This window comes from Phascolarctos cinereus, unplaced genomic scaffold (genome assembly GCF_003287225.1).
Source record: "Phascolarctos cinereus isolate Bilbo 61053 unplaced genomic scaffold, phaCin_HiC Scaffold_4;HRSCAF=312, whole genome shotgun sequence".
Classification (NCBI taxonomy): domain Eukaryota; kingdom Metazoa; phylum Chordata; class Mammalia; order Diprotodontia; family Phascolarctidae; genus Phascolarctos; species Phascolarctos cinereus.
The window spans coordinates 174,380,768-174,387,246 of NW_027555847.1; positions in this window are offsets into that span (position 1 = coordinate 174,380,768).

Here is a 6,479-nt window from a genome sequence, read left to right on the forward strand (position 1 = left end):
TGCTAAACACTGCTAGGGGTGGCTAGGGTATAGAGAGGAGCAAAAATAGTCCCTCCCCTCAAAAGTTTATAGTTTCCTGTTCTCCCACAAGGTCCTACCTTGAAATCCCCTAGTTCCTTCAAATAATCTTAGTGTGATAGTATTTCTAATCATTGGCCAATAGATTCAGAGATGGAAAAATTGTTAAAGTGTGTAGTAAGGACTTTGTGCAAAATTTTATGCTAAATATATTGGGGATACAAATATAAAAGCCCCTGTTGTCAAGAATTTTTTTTTCATAAATCACAAACATTTATTTCCTGAAACTTAAAAAGCTTTAATTTCATTGTTTTAGCTTCATACTATCAGGCTTCCTTGTGTTTTATGTTTACTGTGTGGATCTTGAGACTCAGAATTCATTGGCACAAATGTCGAATGAAGAAGGCCAGCCTTTTTGCTACATCTTGGGTAGCATCATCATGTAAATAAGAGACTACATTCTAATAGATCATGGCACAGGTAGGAGGTTTCACCTGCAGGTCAAACAGAAAGTTGCCGTGGACGTAGGATGCAACAGCAAAGCAGATGGTGATGGAGGAAATAAGCATTTATTGAGCTCGGTTTGGTGACTTTTAGGAAGAATAACAATAGAGTTACCTAAGAATTATAAGAGGTTAAAAAAAGGAGCCAGCAATAAAACCCAGTATGTACTAAAGAATGGGAAAATAAAGACAAACATTTGCCCTCAGAAAACTCGTATTCTCTTTGGAGAGACAACATGGACACATAAAAGTATTTATGAAACAAGTCAAGGGACTTTCCCAAGGTCACACAGGGACAGAGCTGGCAGTTGAACTCAGTGATTTCACCTCTATCTCTTTGGGTATGGCCAGTCATAACTCTTCTTTTCTGGTCCATTGTTCCTTTGCACGTAGGGTTGCTCAAAGAACATTACTTGTTTGCCAGGTGATGCCATTTGGTGTTTGCCGTACCCTGCCTTGTAATTGTAGAATGTGTATCCCATACCTTAAATGCATGCTGGGGATAAATGGCATGAAGTGGAGCATTGGCCTCGCTACGTGCTTCATACATTTTTGTTGGTGGATCCTCACCAGTGCAGCTCAAAGGTGATGGGACAACTGTTCTAAAATAGATAATCCAAAGATCGAATTGATTGAAATGAGGAGGAAAAGAGTCAGCCCAAGGCCAAACAACATGCTGTACCCGCTGTCCCTACGGTAAGGAGGAGAACCACCCAAATTTAATGGTATTTTTTTTTCCAATTACATGTAAAGATAGTTTTCAACATTGATTTTTGTAAGATTTTGAGTTCCAAATTTTTCTCCTTCCATTCCCTCCCTCTTCTCCAAGACAGCAAGCATTCTGATAGAGGTTATACATGTACAGTCATGTTAAATACCACCAAAATTTCGTGATGTGGATAGCATTCACTATGCCCTCCCATATCCTCCAGCAGGTGAGGCTCAGAATAAACTGCAACCTATGACGCTAGGGAGGGAGGCAGCTAGGTGGCACAGTGGATAGGGCTTAGAGGCAGGAAGACCCAAGTTCAAATCCATCCTCAGACACTCCCTGTACAATTCTACATAAGTCACTTAAACCTCTGTCTGCCTCACTTTCTTTTTTTTAACTTTAATATTTTATTTTTACCTCAGTTACAGGTAAAGACAATTTTAATATTCCTTTTTCAAATTTTGAGTTCCAAATTTTCTTCCTTCCCCACCACTTGAGAAGGCAAGCAATTTGACATAGGATATACATGTGTAGTCATGCAAAACATTTCTGTGTAAATCATGCTGTGAAAGAAAACACAAAAACAAAAAAAAAATAAAGAAAAAGTATCTTTGATCTGCATTCAGGCTCCACCAGTTCTTGCTCTAGAGATGGACAGCATCTTTCATCATAAGTCCTTCAGAATTGTCTTGGATCATTGTATTGCTGAGAATAGCTAAGTTATTCACAGTAGATCACCATACGGTATTGCAGTTACTGTGTACAATGTTCTCTTGGTTCTGCTCATTTCACTTTGCATCAGTTCATATAACTCCAGGTTTTTCTGAGAGCCTCCTGCTCATCATTTCTAACAACTTGTTCAGTCATTCCCCAATTGACAGATATCCCTTCAATTTTCTTTTTCTTTGCCACCAATAAAAGAGCTGCTATAATTATTTTCACATGTTCATATAGGTCCTTTTCCTTTTTGTTTTTTTACCTGTTAGGGATACAGACCTAGTACTGGTATTGCTTGGTAAAAAGGTATGCATGGTTTTATAGTCCTTAGGCCATAGTTCCAAATTGCTCTCCAGAATGGCTGAATCAGTATATAACTTCGCCAACAGTGCATTAGTGTTTTAATTTTCCCATATCCAACATTTGCCATTTTCCTTTTTTGTCACATTAGTCAATCTTATAGGAATGTGGTGGAATCTTATAGGAATGTTGTTTTAATTTGCATTTCTCCAATCAGTAGTCGTTTAGAGCATTTTTTCATATGACTATAACTTTGGTGACTGTCTGAAAACTGCCTGTTAAATATCCTTTGACCAAATATCAATCGAGGAATGGATCTTATTTCTATAATTTGACTCGGTTCTCTATGTGTTTGAGAAATGATGTCTTTATTAAATAAACTTGCTATAATTTTTTTCACAGTAGTGATTATCATGTATTTCTCTCCATCCTATCCTCATTTGTCCTATTCTGTCTCTCTTTTCACCCTGTCCATTCTCAAAAGTTTTGCTTCTGATTTTTACCTCCCTCAATCTTCCCTCCCTTCTATCAGCCCCACCCCTCTTCTCTTATCCTCTTCTCCTCCTACTTTCATGTATGGTAACAGATTTCTACACCCAACTCAGTGTGTGTTATTCCTTCTTTGAGCCAATTCCTGTGAAAGTAAGGTTCACACTTCCCTCTTCCCTTCCCCCAGCTTCCTTTCCATGGTAAAATCTTTCCTGAGCTGCTTTTATGTCAGATAATTTACCCCATTCTACCCTTCCCTTTCCCTCTCTCTCAGTGGATTCTTTTTTTCTCACCCCTGAATTTTGTTTTATTTTTTAGATAGTCATCCCATCATATTCAACTGATATTTCCCCCAGCTTCCTTTCCATGGTAAAATCTTTCCTGAGCTGCTTTTATGTCAGATAATTTACCCCATTCTACCCTTCCCTTTCCCTCTCTCTCAGTGGATTCTTTTTTTCTCACCCCTGAATTTTGTTTTATTTTTTAGATAGTCATCCCATCATATTCAACTGATATTGGTGCTTTCTATCTATGTATACTCCTTCTAACAGCCCTAATAATGAGAAAGTTTTTAGGAGTTACAAGTATCATTTTTCCATGTAAGAATGTAAAGAATTTAACCTTATTGAATTCCTTATGATTTCTCTTCCCTGTTTACCTTTTTATGCTTCTCTTGATTCTTGTATCTGAAAATCAGATTTTGTATTCAGCTCTGGTATTTTCATCAAGAGTGCTTGAAAGTCCTCTATCTCGTTGAATATTAATTTTTTCCCCCTGAGAGATTATACTCAGTTTTGCTGGGTAGGTGATTTCTCAGTTGTAATCCTAGCTCTTTTGCCCTCTGGAATATCATATTCCAAGCCCTCTGACCCTTTAATGGAGAAACTGCTAAATATTGTGTTAACTCAAGTATGGCTCCATGATATTTCACTTGTTTCATTTTGGCTACTTGCAATATTTTCTCCTTGACTTGGGAGCTCTGAAATTTGACTATAAAATAAAATAATATAATATAATATAACATAATATAATATATAATATAATATAATATAAATATAATATAATATAATATAATAAATAATGAGAATTTTCATTTGGGGATCTCTTTCAGGAGTTGATCAGTGGATTGTTTCAATTTCTGTTTTACCCTCTGGTACTAGAATGTCAGGGCAGTTTTCTTTGTTGATTTCTAGGCTCTTTTTTTTTTTTAATCATGACTTTCAGATAGTCTAATAACTTTAAAATTATCGGATCTATCTTCCAGGTCAGCTGTTTTTCCAATGAGATGCTTCATATTTTCTTCTATTTTTTTCATTCTTTTGATTTTGTTTGATTGATTCTTGTCTCATAGAGTCATTAGCTTCCACTTGCCGAATTCTAATTTTTAAGGAATTATTTTCTTCAGTGAGCTTTTGTACCTCCTTTTCCATTTGCCCAATTCTGCTTTTCAGTGACATTCTTTTTGTTGGATTTTTGTGCCTCTTTTTACCATTTGGCCTATTCTGTTTTTTAAGGTGTTTTCTTCAGTATTTTTTTGTACCTTCTTTACCAAGGGGTTGAATCTTTTTTTCATGGTTTTCTTGGATCACTCTCATTTCTCTTCCCAATTTTTCCTCTACCTCTCTTAAATGATTTTTAAAATCCTTTTTGAGCTCTTCCATGGCTTTGGGCCAATTCATATTTTTCTTTGAGGCTTTGATGTACGAGTTTTGGCTTTGTTTTCTTCTTCTGAGTTTGTATTTTGATCTTCCCTGTCACTCTGATAACTTTCTATAGTCAAGATCTTTTTCTGCTATTTGCTCATTTTCCAGTCTAGTTGAATTTTAACTCTGTGCTAAAGTGGGGCTCTGCTTCCAGAGTGGAGGGGGCACAATCCCAAGCTTCAGGTTTTTGGGTTTTTTTGTATGTTCTGTTTTGTAGCTATTTACAGAGGTAATTCTGGGGATGTGTAAGTTTTTAGTTCTTCCAAGGTGGTATGATCTAGAGAGAGGTATGTTTACTCCTCTCCTGGCCTGTGCTCTGGTCTGTGAGTGACCATAAGCACTCTTTTCCACCCTGGAACTATGACCAGGGTCCCCATTTCCCTGTAATCTCCTGACCCCCTTACAGTCTGTGGGCTGAGAGGTCTGGAAACCGCCACTGCTACCACTGATTCAGTTGCCCCCCAAGGCCTGCTCCACGTTTGCTGGGACCCATTCTGCGCTGGCAGGGCTGGTGTTGGACTATGCTCCACTCTCATCCAGGGTGACAGAGCTTTCCTGCCTACTTCTAAGTTTTGTTTTGATCCATTATTTAAAGGTATTTGGAGGGGTTTGGAGGAGAGTTCCGGCAAGTCTCCTACCTTTTCTCCTTCATCTTGGCTCTGCCCTCGATCCTCAGTTTCCTTAACTAAAAAATGGGGATAATAATGGCACCTATCTCCTGTGATTGTTCTGAAGATCAAATGAATTTTATTTGTAAAGCATTTAGTGCAGGGCCTGGCACACAGTAGGCACTTAATAAATGCTTATTTCCTTCCTTCCTGTGGACCAGCTCTAGCTTTCTGAAATACGACTTCCAAAATATAGCACAGTGTTCTAGATTTGTTCAGATTTATTTGGTGCCTCTGCTTTGTCTTTCCCTGCCCTAATCCATCCCCAGAGCCACCAAAGTGATCTTCCCCAAAGCACAGATCTGATCATGTCACCCCTCTACTCAGTAAACCCTGGTCACTCTCTGTTACCCCAAGGATCAGAGACAAGCCTGTGTGGGACATATAGAGCGCTTCACAACTTGACCCTTCCTATCTCTGGAGTCATCTTACACATTTATTCCCCTCTTTACTCCAGCCATACTGACACACGTAATAGTCTGTCTTCTTGTCCATTCACTGGCTGTCCCTCATGCCTGAAATGCCCTGCCCCTGCACTGCTGCCTCTTGGAATCCCTGATTTCTTTCCAGAATTAGCTCAAGCTCCACCTTCTGCAAGAGATCTTTCCAGCTTCCTCCAAAGGCTAGTGTCCTCCCATCCAAGCTTAACGTGTGTCTGTTTTGTATCTCTCTTGTACTTGCTCTAGTGCTGAGCACATAGTAGGCATACAATTAAATGTTAATTGACTGACTGCAGGAATATAAATTCCTTGAGGGCAGAATCTAAAAAAATGCAAGTTTTATTGTATTTTTTTTAACCTTGTATATTACTGTTTTATTGATGCACAGCAAGCATTGTAACTTTACTGAACTTGAGGTAATCAGTGTAGCTTGGATATTGATACACTTTTAAAGTTTCATGGCAAATAACAGACATTCACAGCTTTATTAGCAAGGCTGCATCACAAGGTGCTAGATCAATGCTGAATTAGTCATTCAATTTTAAGATTTCACTTGAGGGGCAGGGACAAGGAATGGAAGGATATAGAGATGAAAAGAAAAAGGAACAGTACCTCCTAATTCCTCCAGAAACAATGTTTTTCCTGTGAAGTCAATCATGAATGAATGGTCACTTTCTCCTTTAATCCCCAATCATCATAAGGAGCCTTTTCTAGTATAAAATTTATTGCAGGTTTTGATAAAGGAGATATCCCCAAAAAGTAGAGTATTTCTGGCTTGCTTCCGTAAATTACTACCCTGTGCAAATGTGACCATATCTAATCTCCCTAGAATAGCTGAAGAACTGCATGATTACTGGCAGTTTCATGTATTGTGTTGTATTGTATTATGTACTAGACAAAATACAAATATTTTCCGTGAAGATAAAAAA